We start from the raw sequence: 14,285 nt of genomic DNA on the forward strand, positions 1-14,285 counted from the left end.
ATGGGTGCTTTGCCCCCTGGCGGATTTTTTGAAAATGGAAAAATCGGGAAGTATTTACATAAATTATTTAATTTTAATTGAATGATAATTATTGAACCCATCTTTCCCTTAACTGTGACTTCTTCCATTCAATTTTTTTTGTATTTGTACGCCTATAACCTCCATGGATTTGAAGTACGCTTATCCTAAATCACATTAAGATCGACGAGACCATCGCTTTAAAAAAAACTCAGTGTATATTGAACTATTTTCAAAACCAATGACTATCATCAAAAAATCACTCATTTTTCTTCATTGTTTTAGTGGGTCGAATGAATATTTACACAGAATAGAATGAATGTGTACTCTTTCAATATAACCTGATGCACCTGTGACTTAGTCTCATATCTACATGTATAGTAATATTGAACTTCAAACGGGGTACTAAGTCCAGTTCCGCGCACTGTTTGGAGAAATCCGGTATTGCAAAATGAAAGCTCGTTTCCTGCATTGTTGATTTATGGATATATAGCACGTCAAGTTGTGTTCAAATACCTATGGATAATGTCATTAATTATGCAAAATATATCATCACCGAAATTCTAGAGTAATCCCCCCCCCCCCCAAAAAAAAAATCTGTAAAATAACATTTAAACCATCAAATTCATTCGGAGCCGGTGTAAAAGATTTCTTTTAACAATTCATAGGTAATCATCCCCATTTTATTTTTGCTTTTCTTCATTGTAAGTTTATAACCACCAGCGAATTATTCAAATGTTGTGATAGACGAGAAAGATTTCAACTGAAGCAACCTATTTTCTGACGTCATTACACACAGTTGGGCCCTCTAGCCGCAAGTTAAAAAGCTATATACATCTAATGGTGAAGTAAAAAGTAAAAATTCACTGACTAAATTGACCTAAATCTAAAAATAATATAGTTTATTAGATGTGAGGAGAAGAGGGAACAGTTTTATCATAATGAGCAGTTCGCTGGAAATCCCCGTTTACATGGTATGATTTGACTGTTATGAGTCACTTCTGTGAAGAGATCAAGTAGAACTGTCCAAAATTAATTATTATTACTATACCTCATACATATTCATGATCGAGAGCCGAACTTTCACCGGTCAATGGACCGATCCAGTAAGCCCCTCCCACTGCGCACGTGGCAAATTAACACGTGCTCCTCTCCAATGCCACACTGCATTTTTCTGCCGCGCGCATCATACGCGCGTGCACGCATGTCGGACTTTTGTGCACGCATGTCGGACATAAATCACGGCTGTGATTGGTCAGAATATCATGGGGCGGTGCTTACTGGATCGGTCCATTCACCATCACGTGCCAGTTGTTATTATTGCTGTTTACCAAACGCGCGCGCGAGGATTCACGCACATTGTAAATACGCATGCGTAGTAGACTGTCACATGGGTTACCCGTGCGACAGTCTACTACGCATGCGTTTTACAGAGCAATCGAAGAACTGTCCCACGGGTGCAAGTACGCAAGCGAGAACATCGCCCAGGAGAGATGCATGGTTGCACGGTTCGCTATGATGTTATATGCGAATATCGACTGTCTACCCTCAAAACATGTTATATTTGTATAACGTCATCCACAACATCCACGTCATCCACGTATGCTACAGAAACATACGCGGGAATGCAAAAAAAAACACCCGATTCAGTGAGGGATCATCCATAATTGTCAACATTTTGAAAAAACGTATATGCAAAACAAGATCGCTCAGATCGGGAATGGAGGCTTAAGACCCATGCACGCTTTTCAAATTTGGTAAAAATGTCGGTTCATTTTGCTTTTGTAATGGCGGTGCTTTTAGAAGATTTCATGAAAAATCCCGTTACCTCAACTTGGCAAACGTGCAAAAAGAGTACATGCACGTAATGCTCCTTTGGAAATGATGAGTTACAGATGATCCCCAACACCGAAATGTGGCTATATAGACAGACATGAGTACAATAAGTACACAACACCCTAAAGTATACTGTTAGTCCATACGCCGACAGGCTTGTTGCAGCTGCGTCTGCCGGATGCAGTAGGTGTGACTTTCTCTCTGAAAAGGTATTTATTTGAGGGTTTCATGATACTGTCTTCCCATTACGCTGCTCGTAAACATTCTTGATCATGTAAAGCCATATATGATTTTGTTTTATGTGCCTTTTATTGATGTATTTGCCATATGGTGATGAACAAAATTAGTTTTCTTGATGGTAGGCTACATAGTCAAAGGACTCGCATCTCACAGATATATTGTGCATGGCAATCCTGTATAGTGTGATTTTATTTTCTACTTTGTAGAAACTCGATTGGATGAGGCATCTGTAGCTGCATCCACATGAACATTTCCTTTGTGCAACATTGCAGAATATAACACCAAAAAATAATAGAAACAATTGCATCGCCTTATTGAAAACCACAAAGAAAGCGGAGTGGTATATAAGCGGGTTTGAGGTCGGTGGTATTGTCTTGCTTTAGACACAAGGACACTATCACCAGTATCATCCTCAACTAGCTGTCGATAAGATAATAAATACATGTAATTGGTTTGTTTATTTGTACCTATACATGTTGTTTTGCCAAAAAAAGATAACCTATGTGGGATGAACTGCCAGTTTGTGTAGAGTCACTTGTTGAGAATGTAACACGGCACCTCTCCTTCATCGCAAAAGAAAGTAATTCTTTCAGCAAAACGAAAACAATTCCAATGAGAAATGTTTGCTTTGCTGAATTGAAAGAACACTTAAACCCATGTAAATATAAAACAAGCATTTCGAAACCATCCAGTGTGTAGTTTTTATCATTGGAAATTGCCGTTGTACGACGAGCGTAATTCCCAGGAACTCGAAAAAGAAATCCAAGCAAAAATAGATTAAAGACAAATAAAAAAACGAACCTATCAACATCATTCTCAACTAGCTGTCGATAAGATAATAAAAACATGTAATTTGTTTGTTTATTTTTAGCTATACATGTAGTGCATAGCTCCTCAGTTTTGTTTACATATCAAGTGGGTCCGAAGATCAATGATAAATAATTGATGCTCACCATTTCCTTTGTGCTACATAGCAGAATAACACCCAAAAAAACACCACAATAACAATTATATCAGATTATTATAAACCTGTTGTTAATCCACGGACGCCACGCCACCAGGCTAGTTGCAGCTGTGGCTGCCGGATACATTAGACGTGATTTTCTCTCAAAAATAAAACTCTATTTGAGGGTTTCATGCTATGTCGTTTCCTCTATTACGATGTTCGCAAAACTTTCCTGATCGTGTACGGCTGTGTGATTTTGTTTTATGCGTAAATTGTTGATATATTTGACTCTGTGAGGAAAAGGATTAGTTACGTGATAGTTGTTACACAAGATGCGAGCCTATTTTGACTATGTAAGAAGAGTTTGTGGCAATCAAAATGGTGAGATCTTATATTTTATTTTATAGAACTTGACCCGAACTGCCGAAGCATCTAGCTGCACAGTCTAAACCAACGGCACTATGCGCCCGGACATCGAATGTAACGAGGTAAGACTGTAAATCCTTCACTCGTGATGCTCATGAAATTTGGTAAAGTTAGAAAAATATAAGCGTAGATAGAAATCCGCAAAAAAAACAAAACTAAAACCCTCTAAATTTGTTGTGGAGTTCCTTTGCATATAAACCTATATGTGGGATGAACTGCATACCAATTTGTGCAGAGCCACTTGTTGATAATGTAACACGGCATCTCTTCTTCTTTCGTTTTATTTCTTGAATGAATTGCAGGCTGACTCACGAAGAATTTAACGAATAACGCCAGAACAAAAAGGCTGCAATGGAAAACCAAGGTAAAACGAATCGAATGTGGCCTTCGACATTATTTTTTATAAGTTCAACAGAATAGAGCGATTAAAATAAGATTTAATTCTATAAATCCATAATTATATTATTTTTCAATTGGAGTTTACAAATGATTCCTTTGAATAATAACAATGGGAAGTTGGGATTGTTTAAAATCAAAACGATATTAACGACATCATGCATGGAAAAGACGCAAACGTTCGCATATTCACTTGTTTCAGAATCTCCAGGCTTACGCTATGCAATTTGTGTTAACAGCCAATGACTTTATTAATTTGGTTCACACTATAAACAAAAAATAAACAGAAACAACACATGCAACAACATGTGACCAATACGCCTTGTGGCGGGATTTTTTGAAGGGCCAAGTAAAACCCACTGAAATATCTTGGTCCAAGCACTCATAGTCTGGTTCCCCGACCCCATTGTCATTCGGACTTCAGAAATGGGGGCAGACAAGCAGTGAATCTTCCATTACACACACGGAAATCCGTGTAATGTCCGCAAATGATATCAGCTTGAAAATACTCCGAGAAAAAAAGAAGAATCGATTCTGTTGAAGAACACAGACGGTACATCTTGAAACTGTCGTTCGCAGGTGGGAGGGCTATCTCAGATGAGTCCCTAGAAATAACAGCCTCCGCACTTGGAGACACCTGGCCAAGTCTTGCTAAGCATCTTGGCTTCGATCAGGAGCAATGTGACGCCATTCGCCTGACATATTCAGAGGATGTCAAGGAGCAGGCCCGGCACATGTTGACGGCATGGACGAAGAGATACACCGGCGAGGACATGGAGGGATTTCTCATCGGGGCTCTGAGGAGGATTGGACGCTACGACGTGCTGGGAGAGCACGGTAAGCGTGTTGGCAAAAATACCACTTTGGTTAATAGTATGTACATAGAGCAAGGAATGATGAATAAGTCTTTAGCAGCCTTGACGGACCTGAAGTATTTTTTTTAATGGAAATGTTTCTCAGTTTCTCAGGCAAAGTCTTTGACGGATCCTACAGCTGTCCCATATTGAAATCGCTCGTTCTTAACCGTTAAAATTTATCCCAATTCATGTGATACAATCACTTGATGTGTCTTACGAATGCGTTTCAAATTAATGAACTACACCTGTATGATTGCCGCTGTCGCCAACCTGTAACCTGCGTCTATCAAATGACAGGTGCAGAGGTTTTTGATGACTCCTTGCTGGTGCCTTTGGCTGAAGCACTTGGAGAAGCCTGGCCGACATTGGCTTCAAAGCTACACATAACCGATCATCAAATTGTAAGCATCGCAGAGTCAGTTGACCAAGTTGATAAGCAGGCCCGACAAATGCTGACGGTGTGGAGAGAAGGCTACCTAGGCATTAACATGATTGGTCAATTGACCAAGGCACTGAAGCGAATGGGAAAGTATGACCTTCTGAAAATGATAGGTAAGAATCCCGTCATTTATTGTCAGCCATTTTCACTGTCACATTATTTCAAATTGTTAATGAAGAGATCCTTAAATCATCAGAGAATAGGATGTGGTAAACAATAACAGCTTCAAATATCCAACTGTCAAATATCCAACTATCATTATGACGTGTTCATTTATTTGCGAAAAGATATTATCTGTACAGGGTGTACAAATAAAGGTAATCTTAAATAATGGGCTTGTAGGTGAACAATTGAGGTTGCATCAGTAAGATATAGGCTTTCCACTGATGTTTAACTAACTGTTGAGTGTGGATGACTGGGATTTACTGGTTTAAAATCGGATGGTCATTATTCTTTTGCCAAAATGATTACAAATGAGTTTTTGTCACCACTGACAGGGCAGAACAAGATAGCAAAAAAGCCAGTTGTTTATAATAAACAACGGACTCTTCCCCACTTTATTTTCCTGACAGGGATGGAAATTTTGGACGAAACGTCTCTCAAGAAACTGGCAGATGCACTTGAAGGAGAATGGACGGTGGTAGCAGAGCATGTTGGATTTGACGATACCGATTGTAGCAGCATCAGCGCCGCTTACCCCGAATGCGGCAAGGAACAGGCTAATCAGATGCTTAAAGCCCTGTTGGAGCGACACGGTGGTTTTGCCAAGATGGGCGAATTGAAAGACGCCCTCAAGAAAATCAATCGGTACGATCTGCTGAAGTTGCTAGGTAAGCATCTTGATATTCTTGAATGGTTATTTTCGGGAATCGGGTTAAATAAGTAAAGCACCATTCACCACAACTTTAAAACAACTGCACTTACATATATTTCTAAGGAATTGAGAATGCTAAGGTACAGGTTTCCGGATAGAAAAAAATGACCCAGAAAATGATCAAGATATATCTCATTGTGACAAAGAAAGGTGTCATAGTTTACCCTGATGAGTATTATGCCAAATAAAAGCGGATTACGGGTCAATCTGAACAGGTACTTTTTAGAATGTAGAGGAGACACTGCACTCATATCAGCACTAAACTTGTAAGACGTGACTTTTCCATAGCGCCGAATGGGTCTGGAGATCTCCCCCAAAACGTTGGAGGGAGTGAAACTAAATCTTGTGAATATTACGAATGGATCTCCTCCTGATTGCGTATCTCTTACATTCTTGGAGGTCCAACCCAAGTGGAATTTAAGAACCAGACTCTCTTACCGAAACTATCTCCTGTCTGTTGATCAACAGGTGAGGAATTTCTGGAGACAACCACCATCCGCAAGATTGCTATGGGCCTGGGTGAATCCTGGCCGGATTTGGCCCTCTATCTCCTGGATGAGACCCAATATAGTAAAGCAATGACGAAGTACAGTTCAAAGCCCGGGCAGCAGGCTGAGGAGATGCTGGTTATTTGGAGACAAAACTTCAAGGGCGATTATCCCGTGGAGCACTTGGGCAGAGTCCTGACAATGATGGACCGCGAAGATCTAGCTAAAGGACTCGGTAAGCCACATTATCAACAATTAGAATGTTCCAAGTGGACACAGAACAGCAATTTTTTTGAGACTTTTCTTTTTTGAACACGTAAATCATAAGAATATGCACAATAATTCACAAACATTACGATCCCATCTTGATGTGTATCGAAAACAAACGCTAAGGATTAGGCAAACCGCAATCCGTGGATGTAAAAAAAAGTACTCGAGAAAACATTAGGAGTAACACGAATAAAACATATTCCTTATTTGTGTACACACTGAGAATCCACCCCACCCCAACCAAATAAAACAAGAAGAAAATAAATATAAGTTTGTGATATGCTAAATCTTTGCACCACATCACGGATTCATTACAATTGCAGTACCGTCGCAACAGCTTCAACCATGTGGACGATGCGACAATGCAAATCCCTTCAAGATGCGAAGATACTACAGCAAAGACTACGAAGGTTGTACCCGTGTGATTGGTCTTTGCTGCGCCTCATGCGGCCAGGAGTGGCTCTCAGAGCGCTTCTTGTTCCATCCAGACGTGGACAACACTCGCCCATGGGTGAAACTCGGTGGGGTCGTGCTGAAGGAACAACTAGAAGTACCTGTGGAGAAAAACCCGGTCTTTCAGGTGAAGGACTGTCGCACCAAGATTGAATACTTCGACGACCTTAGTCATTACTTAAAGGTAGGGGATCATATCACGTGGCACCGCCCTTGGGGCATATGGCACCATGCAGTCGTGTCTGGCCTCAGTGATGAGGTTGGGAAAGTCAAAGTTATACATTGGCATAAACCAAACTGCAGCGTTACGGCGCAGATTGTTGAAGAAGAGCTTGACTTGCGCCAGCAGTGGGGTGACACGTTTCGTATCGATTATCCTGATGTGATTACAGAGGCCAACACGGCGGAGTTGGTTATTGCCCGGGCTGAGTCGCGAAAGGGGGACATTGGTTACCATCTGTTTGGGGATAACTGCGAAGCGTTCGCGTCTTACTGTAAGATCGGGGTTGCAGAGAGCTGCCAGCTTGACTGGCTGCGTAAACAAATCACGGACATTGTGGGAACAAAGCTGGCTCAAATTGCGAACGGCGTGAAGGTTGGGTTTAGTTACGTCAGGGAGATAGCTAATTTTGCGCTGGCGGAGGGAGGAAAAGAAGCAATAACATCGGTGGGGGAGCAAAGTTTATTGAGCGGTTCGTGCAAGGATCTAACTGGATAGGGGCGGGTTTGGTGTTCTTTTTCGAAGGTTGTGCGTGTTATTGGGACCTCAAAGAGGTGTATGAGAAAAGAAAGTCAGGCGACATTTCTCTGAAAGATTTCATTGTAACTGCTTCACAGCGTGTGAGCCAAGCGATTTGTAGTGCCGGGCTTGCTTCATTGATAGGCATAGGGCTGCAGGTTGCAGGGGGTGTTTTGGGCAATTTCATTCTGCCTGGAATAGGAGCGCCAATCGGTGCGTTTCTTGGAAGCGTCATCGGAGGCACTTTGGGTCTGATTATCGGGAAACCCCTGGGCTCCATTGTCGGACCCCATATCGGCCGTGCCATAACTTCGGCAATGGGGACCGACGACAGGGCAGTGGAGAGAATCGAGGACCTGAAGCCGGGAGACCAAGTCGTGTTTTACGGCAACCTCCTGCATCCAAGACACCACGCCATAGTGGTTGACCAGTTCCCAGGTTCGAAGAAAGTCCAGGTGGTACACAACACCTACGAGCAAGGTGTGGTGGAGGAGAAAGTTGATTTCAACCAGCCTGTCTATAGGCTGGTGTACGACGAGCTTAACAAGTGTTATCCGCCTGACGAAGTGATCCAGAGAGCCCGATCTAAGATCGGGGACGAGACCTACCGATACTCTTTAGTCTGGAACAACTGTAAGGATTTTGCTCGATGGTGCAAACTGAAATAGGTCATTCACATCCGGTCTGGTTCGAAACTGCAGTTTGTATAATGAAATTGATTGGTACTTGTGCTGGATTGGTTGTTTGTGTCTTGATCGGTTGGTGGAGTGCAGCTAGTTGACCGCACGCACGATACGCTGCTTTTTGGAGAAACCTGATGATGTGTTCATGTTGATGAATCAGTACGTAGGATGGTGTGAATGTATACAATACAGTCTGGTTCTCTATTGCTGATGACGATAATCTCTTGTAGCTTAGCAAAACTGGTCTCACAATATGGCTGTTAATTTTCGATCTAGCTATCTTTTAGAAAGGCTGGCTTGAGCTCTGTCGAGCATAAGTTTGAAAACAAAAATGTTCTATTGTTTGCTCTGATTGGATAAAGGTGCTGTAAATGAAAATTGAAAATTGACCATGTAAGACATAGACGACTGTCCAAAGGCAAATTTCATTGTACAGATGTTATGCTAATAGCGTTCATTTGTACGTGTGGAACGCTCGACCTTCTGCATGTACAAATCGCACTTTATTCCCGCTTCGTGGCTGATTTGTTTAATTTATCTGACTGGCGTTCGAGTGTTTTATAGATGAGTGCCATGTTGTCCGTGTTATGGTCCCCTTTGTATAATACCCCGTCCACGGTAAAAAAAAAAACAACAACAACAACAACAACACGAATAAAAAGCGTCGGTGCGGAGCAAGAAATGATTAACATAATAAACAATGAGCTATGAGTGATTTCACTTTGCCCGCCCTTGTTGGAAAGTTTAATAGCGCTACAGATCGCACCGTATTTATTTTATCACCATGTAGTGAGACAACTTTGTTCATCAGTCATTGATCGTTGTGCCATTTCCCGGTGCAAAATGACAACTTACAAACAGGCCCCTATGCAGTCACTGGGCTCAGATTTCATAGGAGTTTGTGTATCGGTCTTAGGCCCGTAATAGGTGGCGCAGAAATGTAGAAGTAGCATTGATTTAACAACAAAACTTCGAAGGGAAAAAACAAACAACTTTGTGTGTGGACAAAAAAAAAATCTTTAAAAATGTGGTCTTGAAAAAAAAATAGTTCTTTACAATTTTCCATAATATTAAATACCTAGCTTTGTCTACATTTTTGTGGCAAGAAACGGTAGACTAAGTTCAAGTCGCATTACAGTTTGTATCGTGTAGGGTTAATGTAGTATTGTCTTGCAATTTTGATAATGTTCAAGTTTCCTTACTCTACTTTATTTTATTTGTATAGCCATTGTCGGTTTGTTGTTAGTTTATTGTTTCGTGTAATATTTAAATTTGGTAATATTCCTACCAACTGCTCCGAATAATATGTCAATTTTACCTTTTCCACGACCCAGTATATAAATATGTATAAGCAAATGAATAAGAATTTATTTTTTTAAGGTTTTGTACAGTTTTAAGTAGTGTGTTACAGAATCGATCGATTTTACCAAACAATGTAGCCTTATTTATAAGCAGGACGATTTGAGATGATAGTTGGAAATAATATATTGAAGTTTCAGTTTGTAGTTTGTTTAGATCTGATTTGCATACGACGTAAACAAGTCTCTAATCATTAACCTTTTGAGGGGGGGGGGGCTATGTGACATGGAGCTATACAAAATACATAATAGGTTATCACTATATTGTGTTTCTATTTGATGTAGTTGTCATGGGATGTTTCAAGAATGACGTTTGCAATAAGTCGTTGTTGAGCAACAAAGGGGATTTCCTTACCTTATAAAAGCTGCACAAGAATATACTTACACAGCAATCATATACAACTACAGCAGTTAAAACGCAGTAGTCAACCCCAACGATATCACTCCATGCAGTAATGCAATGCAGAAGCCCTGCGTTTTCTTTTGATTATCAGTTTATCGAGTTATGATCGCATTCTTTAATTGCCTAAAGAAGTAAGTGTTAAACTTGCCATATACAACCTTGTCATTTTATTTGCGTTATATTTCAGCACAATAAAGGGATAGAGTTGTGCAACTTTTGTTGACGTCAGGGATTCCTTTTGTGCTAATCAATTAGAATGATTAATCACCTCCTTCTGCTCGATGAGTTTTGTATCGTCACAGTTATACTCTCTTAAAAAAAAAACATGGACTTGTACACCGCGGCCAAACACCCCATTTTAAATCCAAATCGTTGATCCTCATGGATGCATTTTGTGTACCCTGGAATTGTTTTTAATTAGTAGTCCTCTCATATTAGTGTCTGTTTTAAGAGTGTTTACTGACTAAACATCAATATTTTCTAGACCAGTGGCGTAGCCACGGGGGGAGGGGGCGTGGGGGGCGACAGCCCCCCCCCCCATGAAACCTTGTGCCCCCCCCCGTCGCCCCCCACTGAGATTTTGAGATTTTACAAAAATTATCATTGATCTACATGACGCCCCCATGAAATGTTCCAGCCCCCCCCCCCCCAGCGCCACCCCCCCCCCCCCCCCCCCCACTGAAAAATTCCTGGCTACGCCACTGGCCTCGGTTGACCATGCACACCATGGCTCGAACTATACAACATGTGATCCGGTCCACTCGCTGGCCCCGTCCAGCTGTTGATTCCCCGTCACTGTAGCAGGCGCGGTTCTACGGGGGGGGGGGGGGGGGGGGGGGGGGTGTAGCCCCCCAAATTTTTTGTCTAGCCCCCCCAAAATAAATTCAGTAAAAAAAATTGCATTAGCAAAAAGAATAATTGTGATGTACATGCGAACGGTCTCCCCCTAAAGAAGAAATAGCCGTGACAAGGGTGCATTAATTAATATATTGTGAATGATTTTAGGATTTTATTGGCGCTCCCCATTGAAAATATGGTATGAGCCCCCCCCCCCCCCCCCCCCCACCACCATCTATTGATTTTCGGAGGCCTAAGTGTCTGGAAAAAAATAACCGGTCAACATTTCAGCACGCCTCCCTGAAAAAAAATTCTTGATCCACCGTGCTAGCCCCCCCCCCCCCCCACCCCCACCCCCCACCCCCACCCCAATATTGGTTCTAGAACCGCGCCTGCACTGTAGCTGTCCTCTCCCGCTTCAGTCCGGACGTCTCTGCGAAGCGATAGCTCGTACCGTGCCCACTCGGTACAGCTAGAATCTTTGGCTTATTTGGTTCCCCCAGTTAGTGTTGTGAGACTCCGACACCGGTGTTGAAACCAAGGAAAAGCCTGACGTTGGAGGAATCCCCACGAAGTTAAATAAACCAGTAAAGTCACTGTGTGAAAGCTCTGTTTCCCGCCAAATTCGTTATCATAGATAATAATGTTGATTCTAATATAAAGTTAATGAACTAATAGGGAATGCAACAATAATTTCAGGAATGAATTGCAGGGCAGCTCCGTCGAACAGCCTTTAACGTTTCACCACTTGAAATTTAGAACTGATAGACCATGGATTACAAGATAAGAGAACTGTTCAATTGCCTCATTGATGTTCTCCGAAGTCACCGTGTTAAAATTAGAAAAAGTTTTAACTATATATGGAAGGTTGTGAATCTTTTCTTTCAAAACTGAGGAGGAATTATTGCAGTCATATTTATTTTATCGTCAATGTAAATTGTGTCTTATTTCATTTTGTTCCCGGGTATTTTCTTGTTGTTTCTTTAGTGTGTGTATTTAATGTGAGTGTAGACCTATGTATGTCAACTAGGTTGTTTGTTTTTATGGTTCGCATTTTTCTCTCTGAAGAATGGGATTGCTTTTGTTTCTCGGTTTTGTTTTGTTTTGTTTGTAATAATCTTTTTAGCCCGTTTGTCATTCATTCCCGATATTGAGTCTGGTTGTTTGTTTTGTTTGTTTGTTTGTTTGTTTTGTTGGGTTGTAAGAGTATTTATTAATTAGTTCGTTTTTATATTTTTGTATCTGTCTGGTTTGTCTAATGTTTCATTCTATGATTTTTTTTGCTGAGTCTTGTCTCATCTCCCCGTCTTGTCTCGTCTCGTCATGTCTCGTCATGTCTCGTCTCGTGTGGTTTCGTATGATTTGTACAATTTACTTTTCATTAGTACTTTAATTTTTATGAATGGAATTTTAAATCTGTTTTATTGACAGGGGTTTGGTTAATCGTCTAATGACAATTTTTTTTTTACTTTTACATATCCGTGGCAGCCTGTCCAACTTTTAGCTTTTTTGTTATGTTTTAAGATTTAAAATAAAATAATTCAATCAAATAAATCAAATAAAGTTTCTGCAAGTCTTTATTACGCTGGAGATTTCCCGATCGCAGTACATATGAGAGGCAGCCCAAATAGGCGCGACCTAATCCGGCCAAATTACGATTTGCATACTAGTTTATCTGTAATAATAAAGAATTTTGGCCCCTGCACTTGAGGGTCTGCATTTGTAGAAGTGAAGGGTCCATGTCCCTGAATTTGGATTTCTGAACAAAAACGTTTGAATGGAATCTATATTGATATCGAGTGGAAGGAATCTGTTTGTTTTTGTTTTTTTTTTCAAAATGGCGATGAGGTGATCATCGTTGGGAAAAATCACCCAAAAGTCATAGGTCAACCCCCCCCCCCCCCAAAAAAAAGATTTCCAAAAAGGTAAAGAGGATTAATTCAGCTTTCATTTGATGTATGTTTTGATCACCTGTGAGGGTTCAGAGTATATGTTCCCCAATTTGTTTAAATTGGGGTATTTATCTTTGGTGCCTTTTATGTATTGGTGTGCACCCTTAAACGGAGTGCTGTAAATTCAGGGATCGCATCAACAACTGCTTTTGAATCAAACAGTCATGTTTGCATGTGTACCATACTTTCCCACACATAAATTATGTTGAAAATAACATCTTCATGGATTCCCAGCACAACTCCTCACAATAATCCCAGTGTTAACAGTATTTCTCGTTGTGGGTCTGAAAATGAAAATTGTCGTGATTTCAAAATCAAAATCCAAAGAATCCAAGACAAGGGGATAACAAAACAATTGTTGACTGCTGTGATGTAGGATATGACGCATAGCACCCGAGGCGAAGCCGAGGGCGCTTTGCGCCCCGAGTTGTAAATTATAGGTGCGCTCGATTTCATGTAATGACGTCAGAAAATAGGTTTTCTTCAGTTGAGATCTTTCTCGTCTATCACAACATTTGAATAATTCGCTGGTGGTTATGAACTTACAATGAAAAAAGTTTAAAAATAGGATGATTACCTATGAATTGTTAAAAAAAATCTTTTACACCTGCTCCGAATGAATGTGATGGTTTGATTTTTATTTTACAGGTTTTTTGTTACTCTCAAATTTTGATGATGACATATTTTGCATAATCAATGACATTATCCATAGGTTTTGGAACACAACTTGACGTGCTCAAAGGCGGATCCAGGAATTTTCGCAGGGAGGGGGGGGGGGGGTTTCATCAGCAAAAAAAATTTGAAAATGTACACAGGTTTTTGTTTCTCCGGACACTTGGCCTGTTACTGAATTGTAAGCAATGAGTAAAACAAAACCCTAACAATAACGAAGCAAAAATAAACAATAGAGAAACCAAAGCAAAGAAAAACTAAACAAAACGAGATTTGAGAGGCAGAAGTGATATGCAACATATCTGGACCTAGTTTCGTTGATCGACAACCAGACGATAGGTATGTGTACACAATCAAATGTCCATTCAAGTACATATTTACCATCTGATATGCTTGGT

General features: G+C 40.7%; 1 pseudogene; it reads left to right on the forward strand.

The window, feature by feature from the left end:
- Positions 1-3,501: 3,501 nt before the first annotated feature.
- LOC119724004 lies at positions 3,502-8,950 on the forward strand (annotated as a pseudogene).
- Positions 8,951-14,285: the final 5,335 nt, after the last annotated feature.

This window comes from Patiria miniata, unplaced genomic scaffold (genome assembly GCF_015706575.1).
Source record: "Patiria miniata isolate m_02_andy unplaced genomic scaffold, ASM1570657v1 HiC_scaffold_17, whole genome shotgun sequence".
In the NCBI taxonomy this organism is placed as follows: Eukaryota; Metazoa; Echinodermata; class Asteroidea; order Valvatida; family Asterinidae; genus Patiria; species Patiria miniata.